Source organism: Hoplias malabaricus, chromosome 3 (assembly GCF_029633855.1).
Source record: "Hoplias malabaricus isolate fHopMal1 chromosome 3, fHopMal1.hap1, whole genome shotgun sequence".
Lineage (NCBI taxonomy): Eukaryota > Metazoa > Chordata > Actinopteri > Characiformes > Erythrinidae > Hoplias > Hoplias malabaricus.
Window position 1 is genome coordinate 2,898,984 of NC_089802.1, and position 13,254 is coordinate 2,912,237.

Sequence of the window (13,254 nt, forward strand, 5' to 3'; positions counted from 1 at the left end):
AGCAGATTAAAAATAAGACAAAGTGCAAACCCAAGAAGAACATATTTTAAAGAACCAACAAAACTATACACTTAGATTAACACTATATAAAGTTTTAATAAAGAACTACAATAGATTTAATTATAAAACACCACTCAAATTTGAACTTTCCTTGGTAGACATAGTATAAGAGAGACCCCACACTCACCTGATACAGTCAGAGTAACAGCGTCACTGGTGTGTGTGTATATTCGGCCTGATGACTGTGTTCCTTTACAGGTGTAAACACCTGCGTCAGACTGACCAACGTTAGAGATTGTGTATTCCTTCCTTACAGAACCCCTGAGAGACTGTGTGTTTTTATACCACTCATAATTCCAGTCGTATCCACCTCCTGTTTCACACGTCAGAGTGACCCTCTCTCCGATGAACACACTCTCCACTGGCTGCACTTTCACTGTAGGCTTCTGTCTCTCTGCAGGAAGAAACAAACACTCTGAAATGGCACCAAAAAATTTATATTTTTAATGATGGAAACATAAAAGCAAGAGAGACCCCACACTCACCTGATACAGTGAGAGTAACAGCGTCACTGGTGTGTGTTTGTGTTCGGCCTGATGTTCCTTCACAGGTATAAACACCTGCATCGAACGGTTTAACAGAGATATGGTATTCCTTCATACGCTGTGTAACACTGACAGGGAGATTATTTTTGTACCAGTTGTAATCCCAAACTCCGCGCCTTATTTCACACGTCAGAGTGACCCTCTCTCCGATGAACACACTCTCCGCTGGATGGACTTTTACTGTAGGATTCTGTCTCTCTGCAGGAAGAAACAGGCTCTAAAATGGCACCAAAAAATGTATTTTTAATGATGGAAACATAAAAGCAAGAGAGACCCCACACTCACCTGATACAGTGAGAGTAACAGTGTCACTGGTGTGTGTGTATATCTGGCCTGATGTTCCTTTACAGGTATAAACACCTGCATCAGACTGACCAATGTTTCCGATTGTGTATTTCTTCCTTGAAAAACTGCGGAGAACCTGATTATTCTTATTCCACTCATAATTCCAGTCGTATCCACCTCCTGTTTCACACGTCAGAGTGACCCTCTCTCCGATGAACACACTCTCCGCTGGCTGCACTTTCACTGTAGGCTTCTGTCTCTCTGCAGGAAGATACAAACACTCTGAAATGGCACCTGCAAATTATTAAATGTTAATTATAGAAAAAATGTGAAAGAGACCCCACACTCACCTGATACAGTCAGAGTAACAGCGTCACTGGTGTGTGTGTATATCCGGCCTGATGACTGTGTTCCTTTACAGGTATAAACACCTGCGTCAGACTGACCAACGTTAGAGATGATATAATCCTTCCTTACAGAACTCCTGAGAGACTGTGTGTTTTTATACCACTCATACTTCCAATGATCTCCACCTCCTGTTTCACACGTCAGAGTGACTCTCTCTCCGATGAACACACTCTCCGCTGGCTGCACTTTCACTGTAGGCTTCTGTCTCTCTGCAGGAAGATGTTAAACCTTGTTGTGACATATTCTCACCTAAAAGTGCACTATTTTTTTCTGTTTGTGATTAAAATAAAGTGAGATAATGTGAGAAGCGAAAAACACTCACCTGATACAGTCAGAGTAAGAGTGTCACTGGTGTGTGTGTATATTCGGCCTGATGACTGTGTTGCTTTACAGGTATAAACACCTGCATCAGACTGACCAATGTTTCCGATTGTGTATTCCTTCCTTGAAAAACTGCGGAGAACCTGATTATTCTTATTCCACTCATAATTCCAGTCGTATCCACCTCCTGTTTCACACGTCAGAGTGACCCTCTCTCCGATGAACACACTCTCCGCTGGCTGCACTTTCACTGTAGGCTTCTGTCTCTCTGCAGGAAGAAACAGGCTCTAAAATGGCACCAAAAATTTATATTTTTAATGATGGAAACATAAAAGCAAGAGAGATCCCACACTCACCTGATACAGTGAGAGTAACAGCGTCACTGGTGTGTGTGTATATCTGGCCTGATGTTCCTTTACAGGTATAAACACCTGCATCGAACGGTTTAACAGAGATCTGGTATTCCTTCATACGCTGTGTAACACTGACAGGGAGATTATTTTTGTACCAGTTGTAATCCCAAACTCCGCTCCTTATTTCACACGTCAGAGTAACCCTCTCTCCGATGAACACACTCTCCGCTGGATGGACTTTTACTGTAGGATTCTGTCTCTCTGCAGGAAGAAACAGGCTCTAAAATGGCACCAAAAATTTATATTTTTAATGATGGAAACATAAAAGCAAGAGAGATCCCACACTCACCTGATACAGTGAGAGTAACAGCGTCACTGGTGTGTGTGTATATCCGGCCTGATGTTCCTTTACAGGTATAAACACCTGCATCGAACAGTTTAACAGAGATCTGGTATTCCTTCATACGCTGTGTAACACTGACAGGGAGATTATTTTTGTACCAGTTGTAATCCCAAACTCCGCTCCTTATTTCACACGTCAGAGTGACCCTCTCTCCGATGAACACACTCTCCGCTGGATGGACTTTCACTGTAGGATTCTGTCTCTCTGCAGGAAGAAACAGGCTCTAAAATGGCACCAAAAAATGTATTTTTAATGATGGAAACATAAAAGCAAGAGAGACCCTACACTCACCTGATACAGTGAGAGTAACAGCGTCACTGGTGTGTGTGTATATCTGGCCTGATGTTCCTTTACAGGTATAAACACCTGCATCAGACTGACCAACGTTAGAGATTATATAATCCTTCCTTACAGAACCCCTGAGAGACTGTGTGTTTTTATACCACTCATACTTCCAGTCGTATCCACCTCCTGTTTCACACGTCAGAGTGACCCTCTCTCCGATGAACACACTCTCCGCTGGCTGCACTTTCACTGTAGGCTTCTGTCTCTCTGCAGGAAGATACAAACACTCTGAAATGGCACCTGCAAATTATTAAATGTTAATTATAGAAATAATGTGAAAGAGACCCCACACTCACCTGATACAGTGAGAGTAACAGCGTCACTGGTGTGTGTGTATATCTGGCCTGATGTTCCTTTACAGGTATAAACACCTGCATCAGACTGACCAACATTAGAGATGATATAATCCTTCATTACAGAACCCCTGAGAGACTGTGTGTTTTTATACCACTCATAATTCCAATAATCTCCACCTCCTGTTTCACACGTCAGAGTGACTCTCTCTCCGATGAACACACTCTCCGCTGGCTGCACTTTCACTGTAGGCTTCTGTCTCTCTGTAGGAAGATGTTAAACCTTGTTGTGACATATTCTCACCTAAAAGTGCACTATTTTTTTCTGTTTATGATTAAAATAAAGTGAAACAATGTGAGAAGCAAAAAACACTCACCTGATACAGTGAGAGTAACAGCGTCACTGGTGTGTGTGTACATTCGGCCTGATGACTGTGTTCCTTTACAGGTATAAACACCTGCGTCGGACGGTTTAACAGAGATCTGGTATTCCTTCATACGCTGTGTAACACTGACAGGGAGATTATTTTTGTACCAGCTGTAATCCCAATCTCCGCTCCTTATTTCACACGTCAGAGTAACCCTCTCTCCGATGAACACACTCTCCGCTGGATGGACTTTCACTGTAGGCTTCTGTCTCTCTGCAGGAAGATTTTATATAATTATTTGTGGCTTATACACATTCTCTAAAAACGCAGCTGGACATGTTTAATTGTTAATGATTAAAATAATGTGATAAAGAGCCCACAGTCTCCTGAAACTGTCAGAGTAACAGTGTGACTGTGGTGTGTGTATATTCTCTGTATTGACTGTGTTCCGTTACAGGTATAAACACCTGCACTGGAGAGTTTAACACCAGACACCGGGTATTCATTGATGTGCATCACTCTTCTTATAATTAATAACTCACATTATTAATAAATAATTAAAACAGTAAACATTACGTACTTCTCACTGTAATCTTGATGGTGTCACTGTAATATGAACTTTGCAGGGACCATTTCCCAATACACTTGAAATCTGTTTCTCCTGGATCAGACACTGTTACTCTGACTGTGGTGGTGTGAGTATCTTTATGAATCAGATCAGGAATAAATTGCTGAGAGTCTTTCCACCAGAAAATCTCAGCTCCAGTCGACTGTGTCTCACAGCTCAGAGTCACTGTGCCTCCAGTAAAGACTGGGCCCTCAGGCTCCACTCTCAGTGTGGGTTCTTCTGTTGAAATAAAATGAAGAAGTCAGCACAGCAGCTTTTCTCTTTACACATCACAGCTGTGTGTTAACGAATGAGCGCCCTGCATCAAACTGTTCTCCACATTTAACACACAATTAGTGTTTATCTGCAGAATGTAACATAATGTAAGATTGTGGCCTGTGCAAAAATTACAGCATTAAATTATTTTAAATTATACATTCATTCATTGATTGTCTGTAACCCTTATCCAGTTCAAGACGGCGGTGGGTCCCCAGAATCACTAGGTACAAGACAGGAACACACCCTGGAGTGGGAGCCAGTCCTTCACAGAGCAACACACACTCACACTCACACACTTTTGAGTCTCCAATCCACTTAACAACGTGTGTTTTTGGAGCGTGGGAGGAAACCAGAGCACCCGGTGGACACCCACGCAGACACAGGGAGAAAACACCACACTCCTCACAGACAGTCACCCGGTGGACACCCACGCGGACACAGGGAGAACACACCACACTCCTCACAGACAGTCACTCGGAGCGGGACTTGAACCCACACCCTCCAGGACCCTGGAGCTGTGACAGGGACACTACCTGCTGCGACACTGTGCCGCGCTAAACTATACATAAATAAACAAATAAATAAAAAATGGAAAATGTGTGTTTTTTTAGACCAGAGTATGTCCATTGCAGGCAGTGCATTACGGTATGAAATAGCTCTATCATCCAAAAAGTCCATGCTGTGAAGTTTATGTCTGTAATATTTCTGTGTATTTCTCTCTGTAACTTTCTACAGCTCTGTGTCCTCATTAAAATTCCTAACTGGAGATTCATTGAGAAAAACTCATTTCTTGTCATGGCCATGATGCAGGGAGTAGCTCCTCTTTTCTTAAGCAGCCATGTCAAAAGATGTATCTGGAATTATTCAGTCTTGGAATAATACTACTGTGTTTTTGAAGAGTCAAAGTATTGCCCTGAATCAATCAATGAGAACAACTTCCCTTGTGTCTTCCCTGATAGCACAAGCATATTCATTCATGGTCTGTAGCCACTCGTGAACTTCAGGGCCACGGTTGGTCCGGAGCCCACCCAAAATAATATTGCTCAGATTTTGGAATTGTAGTTCTGGGAGCATGAGGAATCATTGTTACACACAAACTGTCCTCCACAGAGCCCTGACCTTAACCCCAGTGAAAGTCTGATGTAGTATTTTACGGAGCGTTTATCAAACACATCATCAGTACACGTCTGAAACAAGTGCAACTTTGGACAGAAATAAATGAGATTTTGTGTGACTTTGTTCATACTATGCCATGTTGAATACACAGTGTGATCAACACTAAAGGTGGTCCAGTGAAATATTAGAGTGCCACAGGTGTTTTTAGGTGAGGAACGTAATCTGGGTTTGAGTGTACATGAATAATACTGAATTAATTCAGCAGAGGAACATGATTCACCTTGAGTTTGTCCACAGTGGAGAAGTCCAACCAGCACTAAAGCACAGACAGAAGAACACAAGATACGATGCATTAATGTGAATGAAGAAATCTGAAAGAGATTGTGCAGCTGGAGCTAGAGAATCAGATCAGGAAACAATCATCATTTCCATCCAGTGAAAGTGCTACATGCTACAAAATGTTCTTTTTCAGCGATGCCATAGAAGAACCTCTTTGGGTTCATGAAAGAACCGTGTTGGGTTAAGAGGTGTGTGTGTGTGTGTGTGTGTGTGTGTGTGTGTGTGTGAAGAACCTTTTAAAGGTTTACAGAAACTTCACTTGAACTTGTTAGCAAAGATGTCTCTGTGGATCCAAAAGTGGTTCTTCTATGGCATTGTTGAAGAACACTTTGTAGCTCTTTTACTTTAAAGAGTGTCCTGTTAATATCACGTTATTAAAGTGCAGAATAAAAGTACTGTATCTAGGCGAAAATACAATGCAAAATAATAATGTAAATGAGGATGTTACAGCTCTAAAACATTTATTCCTGATCGTAACCCTCTCTAGTAGAGAAAGAGGTTCAACATAAAATACATAAAGTCAAAATGTAATACAAAATTCTCTCAGTGATGAAAAGGTAGAGACCAAGCACAGTTACTCACCTTCGGGAAAGCTCCATGTCCCGTTGCTTTTTTTTTTTTTTTACCTAAATGTTACTATTTACTCAGCATTTGTTTGCAGTCTGTGAGCATCTTTGCTGTGTACAAGTGAATTTGTTCACTCTAATCTACATTAAATAGTAATTAATTGTGGCACCCAAACCTTTGCTTTAGACTGAAGGCGAATATTAAACTCATAACACCAGGTGCTAGACTTTATCTGGATCTTTGCAACGAGGAGTAAAGTTTTTTGCAGAATTTTTAATTAAAGGCATAATGAATAAACCACACAAATTGTTAGTCACTGAAAGAAAAGAAATACATGTTTTACAACTGACTGTAAGTGTAGTCCAACAATTAAAAAATGAAATGTGTTTAACTTTCAATCGTTATGGCTTTAAACACATGAAAATCAGAAATAAATTATCTCTACTTTTTCAAAATTATGTTTAATTTCTCTTTGTGTGTGTGTGTGTGTGTGGACCCAATTCAGGACCTACACAGCTAGAGCTCATGAATATTTGATTTAGAAATAAATCACTTCAATCTCTGATCTCAAGTTAAAGCTGTTACTTTATCAACGTCTTCCTACAGCGGCCCTCACTCTATTGAAGTTAATGAAGATATTCAAGGACAGTTTTACTCACCGAGCATCACAGAGAGAGGACTGAGCTCCATTCTGCCCCAGTAAAGACTGAGAACTGCAGTGTGTTAAACTCTCAACACTTCCTCTGTTCTTATCCTCAGAGAGAGAGAGAGAGAGAGAGAGACCTCAGTATTGAACTGCTTTTCTTTTAGATTCCTGATACAGTTATGAAACCAATTATTACTCAGAGCCCACTTTGCTTACTGCAATAATAAGTTTGTATTAAGATACTGATATATAATAATAATACTATTTTCTTAGCTATTAAACTTGATGAACCTGAAAGACAGAACCTGAAATATAACACAAAGACATGACCATATTAAACATCTGAGTACTTCTGTAAGAACATGATTATTAATGATTTGATAGTTACAATGCATTTCCCTTACCAAAAATATTAAGCAAAAAATATCCAATTATTAGCTTTATTGAGATTATTTGTTTTGCTAGCTAGTTAGCAATTTAATGTTAGTGTAGCATTAAAAATTAGCTATTCATTTAAATGACAAACTTTTAGCTGTTTATCCAATAGCTTTCCTGTAAACTGCACTTTTTAGCTAGTACTCTAATCATTTTATTATTGAATTAAATTTTTATTAAGTTTTTAAATATTTTATCTCATTCATTCATTCATTCATTCATTATCTGTAACCCTTATCCAGTTCAGGGTCACGGTGTGTCCAGAGCCTACCTGAAATCATTGGGCGCAAGGCGGGAATACACCCTGGAGGGGGCGCCAGTCCTTAGTGGGAATTGTGCAGCTGATAACTGGAAATGAATTATCTGTTTTTGCTTGTTTAGTTGTTTACTAGTTAACAGCAGCTCTCTTTCACACTGCATGAGAATTTCATCATGAACAGACTAGTAGAAATGCTCCACAATCACTTAAATTTATTTTGAGAATTACTTTGAAATAATTTACTGAATACTCAGTCCTGGATTGTGTAGTGTGTATATGCTTCCATCCAGGTTTATTCACAGCTAATAGAATTTCAGGTTGAAGCATTAATGTAATAAAAACTGGTCTCCCTTCAGTAGTTACAGTTATATTCATAATCAGTGCCTTATACCACTGTGGATTAAAGCTCTTCTTTAGATTAGCATCCATTCATTCATTGTCTGTAAACACTTATCCAGTTTGAGGTTGCAGTAGGTCCGGACCCTACCCAGCAGAAACACACCTACCCAGCATAAATAAAATCCAAATAAATTTAAGTTACTACTCTATGATACAATGAATTCCATTAATTCTGTTCATGAAATATAACAACTGTTCCATTGGGTACTTCAGATCAACTGGGCTCTGACCCTTCACACGATTGCTGACCTGTGCCCACCTTGTTTATTTCTGACCTCCAGGTAAGTGGGTTTCAGTTCCATTTTGGTTGGTAATATCTGAGTGTCTGAGGCACTAGAACAGAAGTCAGACCACAAACACATATCTAACCCCTCTCTATTCTCAGCCCTAGAAGATTCTTGGTTTGGGTTTGGTTGATGAAGTGGACAACAAAGCTCCTGATGCGTATAGATGTGTGACCATTGACACAGTTCCCACAGTTTTACTGCCTGTCTGCTGCAGTGGCCCCTTCTTTTCTGCTTTATCTGTTGGTACTCTATTGGAACTGTGGCGATTTTGAGCGATAGAAAGGACACAGCTGATATAATACTGGATCACAAATACTATTATGTCTAAAGTATTGGATGATACCCCATGGATTGCAGTTCCACTGCTTCGCAGCTCATAGCTTTTTAGCTGAGCTTTGATGACCTCAGGCTCAAGCATGAATGCTCCAGAGCACACATTTCCTTGCCTGCTTTTTCATTATGATTATGCCGTCTGTGTGGAAATCCGACCTGTGTCCGAAATGGGAGCACCTTAAAGTAGATCTGTGCACTGATTATATACAAGAGGATTCCAGGGGTTTTTGTTAAATTGTGTTATCAAAAACATTTATTGTGGTTGCAAAAACAGGGACACAGCTTCCCTCGCCCGGAATAGGGTTACTGGGGTCTCACTCTGGATCCAGGCCTGGGGGAGGGACTCCTTGGTGAGCGCCTGGTGGCCGGACTTTCACTCATGGGGTACGGCCGGGCTCAGCCCAAAGGAGCAACATGGGTCCACTCTCCCATGGGTCCACCACCTGTGGGAGAGGTAGTAATCTGGGTCTGGTGCATTGTGGATCGGGTGGCAGCCGGGGTCGGGGACTGAAACTGGCTTTTGGAACATGGAACGTAACCTCTCTGGTGGGAAAAGAGCCTGAGCTGGTGCGCAAGGTTGAGAGGTAGCAGCTAGAAATAGTTGGGCTCACTTCGACACACAGTATGGGCTCTGGAAACAATCTCCTTGTGACGGGTTGGATGCTCTTTCACTCCCCGGGGCCACAGGTGTAAGGCAGAAGTGGGCTTACTCATAGCCCCCTGGCTTAGGGCCTGTACATTAGGGTTTACCCCAGTGGATGAGAGGGTAATTTCCCTGCGCGCCTTTAGGTTAGGGAAAGGGCTCTGACGGTTGTTTGTGCTTATGCATTGAACAGCAGTTCAGAGTACCATGCTTACTTGAGGACCCTAGAGGGGGTGCTGGAGAGCACTCATTCTGGAGACTCCATTGTTCTGCTGGGGGACTTCAACGCTCAAGTGGGTAATGACAGTGAGACCTGGAGGGGCATGATTGGGAGGAACGGCCCCACTGATCTGAAACCGAGTGGTGTTCAGTTACTGGATTTCTGTGTCCATCACAGTTTGTCCATTACGAACAACATGTTCGAGCATAAGGGTGTCCACAAGTACACCTGGCATCAGGACAACATAGGCCGCATTTTGATGATCGACTTTATAATTATATCATTGGACCTGCGGCCATATGTTTCTGGACACTCGGGTGAAGAGAGGTGCTGAGCTGTCAACTGATCACCACCTGGTGGTGAGTTGGATCAGATGGCGGGGGAGGATGCCAGATTCATTCATTCATTCATTCATTATATGTAACCGCTTATCCAATTCAGGGTCGCGGTGGGTCCAGAGCCTACCTGGAATCATTGGGTGCAAGGCGGGAATATACCCTGGAGGGGGCAGGATGCCGGATGTTATGGCAAATCTAAAATTAATCTCCAAGTATCACCAGGAAGGAAGATCAATGCTCAAATAATTCTTTGAGAGACCAGAGGAATAAAGACACACAGTCAAGGATTCTCTCTTATCTCTAATTTATTAATCAAAAACATGCAGTATACATATGACCCCAGTCACGTACACCATCATGCGTTATTACATCAACCCAAACATTCCCTTATTGGTGGAACCTAGTTTATTACTATCAGGAGAAATGGTTGCAGGTGAGGGGTGTCTTTCAGTTTGTTGACTCCCTTCTTCCACTCTATTTAGTCTCCCCTACTACTCTCAGAATTGCTCTTTTCAGCACTTCATCACAGTCTCCGCTATATCCCTGGGCCACAGTAACACAACACAATGTAACAAGTCCTTTCAGGTCACAATCACACTAAGCTGCACACTTAATTTAGTAAGAATTAATCAAGATTAATCAATACCATTTCTCCCTGAATATATTGTATCATTAATATAAATCATTAGTTATCATTAACCATTACTCATTAGTGTTAATCTGCATTTTCCGATCACATTCCTCCCTTTTTATGATTTAAAAATCAATGTGAACTTTAATCATAATATTGCTAAAAGAAAATGCAAAAGATAACATCAACCATAGACTAGCTAAGCTTTCAGTCTAGGCATCATAACTCATGCACTAAAAAAGCATATTGAATGATTACATGTGATGTGATTACATGTCAAATGATTAAATCAAATGATTATTTAAACCTATAAAATCAACTTGAAATCAGCATTAATAAATGAAAAGTGAGATTAATGTAAAGATTTACTCCCCATCAAATGAGGCATTCAATGGCTGGGGCATTTCAAGAGGCATCTCATCCAGCGGATTTCTCTTGTGACCAGAGGCTGCAGGGTCAAGCTCCAAGTACACGTCTGTACTTGTACGTCTGTCTCACTCACCATACTGAATGTAACAGAACGCTCAATAGTTTTGATGATCAGACTTCTGATACAGGGAATAATACAACATCCGATTAATGACATTAATAATAGAGAAATGATCACCGCGATAGCCAGGTTCAACCCCAATGCACCTCATTTGCCAAAATAGGAATGAAACCATGCCATACAGTCATTATTTATACCTTAAAATCCATACAACTCCTTAGTAAAAGTTGTTAACTCCTTCATAGCCTTAGTGAATGACCCATTTGCTGCTGTGTGATTAGGAATAAAAGTGCAGCAGTGATCACCAAACATGTGACACCTCCCTTTTCAGCCAAAATCATATCTAGGGCAATTTGGTTCTGATATGTCATTTGTGAAGTGTAATGCAACTGTTCCCCCAGAATTCTCAGTGTGTCACGAGTCATATTAGCCATTTGCCCATACAAATCTAGACTCAAACCCTGCTGCTATAGGGTTTTGTGCTTTTAATTCATCGGTGACCCCATGAGGAATGCCTATTGCATCTAAGTAAATCAAACGGTCCCCCATGAAATTTCTCTTGGCCCTGTGAATCAGGTGAATCTGCGTTTTTCCCATCACACCGGACAGACCTGGTAGGCCTAAATGTGTGGTGAGGGTTTGCTGGGAATGTTTGGCAGAGGAACCTATCAGAAAGATCTTCAACTTCTACATCTGGCAGAGCTTTGACTGCTGTAACTGAGGCAAAAATTCAGATGTGGGAGGAGTTCGGCGAGAACATGAAAAACTATTTTCAGTCGGCTCCAAGAAGTTTCTGGCAAACCATCAGGAGGAAAGCGGTTTTCCACCAACACTGTATATGGTGGGGGTGGGGAGCTGTTGACCTCGACTGGGGACATCATTAGGCGGTGGAAGGAATACTTTGAGGATCTTCTCAATCCCACCAGCACGTCTTCCGCAGAGGAGTTAGAGTTTGGGGACCCCGGAGGGCTCGTCTATTACTGGGGCTGAGGTGGCCGAGGTGGAAGGAAAAATCCTTGGTGGTAGGGCCCAGGGGGTGGATGAAGTTCACCCTGGGTCCCTCAAGGCTCTGAATGTTGTGGGGCTGTCCTGGCTGACACGTCTTTGCAACATCGCATGGACATCGGGGACAGTGCCTCTGGACTGGCAGACTGGGGTGGTGGTTCCCCTTTTTAAAAAGGAGGATCAGAGGGTGTGTTCCAACTATAGGGGTATCACACTCCTCAGCCTCCCCAGTAAGGTCTATGCATGGGTACAGGAGAAGAGAGTCTGACTGATAGTTGAACCTTGTATCCAGGAGGTACAATGCAGATTCCGCCTCAGTCGTGGAACACAGGACCAGTTCTTTACCCTCATTAGGATCCTGGAGGGTGCGTGAGAGTTTGCTCAACCAGTCTACATGTGTTTTGTGGATCTGGAGAAGGCATTCGCCCATGTCCCTCGGGATATTCTGTGGGGGGTGCTCTGGGAGTATGGGGTACTGGGCTCTTTGCTACGAGCCATTTAGTCCCTGTATAAACAGCAGGAGTCTGGTTCATATGGCTGGCAGAAAATCAGACTGGTTTCCAGTTGGAGTTGGAGTCCGTCAGGGCTGCCCATTGTCACCGGTCACCCATTGTCAATTTTTATGGACAGAATTTCTCGGCGTAGCCAAGTGGCGGAAGGTGTCCGGTTTGGTGGTCTCAGGATTCCATGTCTGCTTTTTGAGGATGATATGGTCTTGTTGGCTTCATCGAGCCGGGACCTCCAGCTCTTGCTGGGCCAGTTTGCAGCCTAGTGTGAAGCGGTAGGGATGAGGATCGGCACCTCCAAGTCCGAGTCCATGGTACTCATTTGGAAAAGGGTGGAATGCACTCTCCAGGTTGGAAGTGAGATCCTGCCTCAAGTGGAGGAGTTTAAATACCTCGGAAAGCAATCCTCTCGATTTACCATTCAATCTACGTCCCAACCCTCACCCATTGTCACGAGCTTTGGGTAGTGACCGAAAGAACAAGATTGTGGGTACAAGCGGCTGAAATTTGTTTTCTCCGCAGGGTTTCTAGACTCTCCCTTAGAGACAGGGTTAGGAGCTCGGACATCCGGGAGATACTCAGAGTGGAGCTGCTGCTCCTCCACGTGGAGAGCAGCCAGTTGAGGTGGTTTGGGCATCTGGTCTGGATGCCTCCTGAACGCCTTCCTGGTGAGGTGTTCCGTGCATGTCCGACGGGGAGGAGGCCCCGGGGCAGACCAAGAACACACTGGAGAGACTACATATCTCGACTGGCTTAGGAATGCCTCTGTATAC

At 42.6% G+C, this 13,254-nt stretch overlaps 1 pseudogene; it reads right to left on the reverse strand.

Annotated features, from left to right (window-relative positions):
* Positions 1-6,979, reverse strand: part of LOC136690855 (basement membrane-specific heparan sulfate proteoglycan core protein-like) — a 31,163-nt pseudogene extending 24,184 nt beyond the window's left edge.
* Between the last annotated feature and the right edge of the window lie 6,275 nt (positions 6,980-13,254).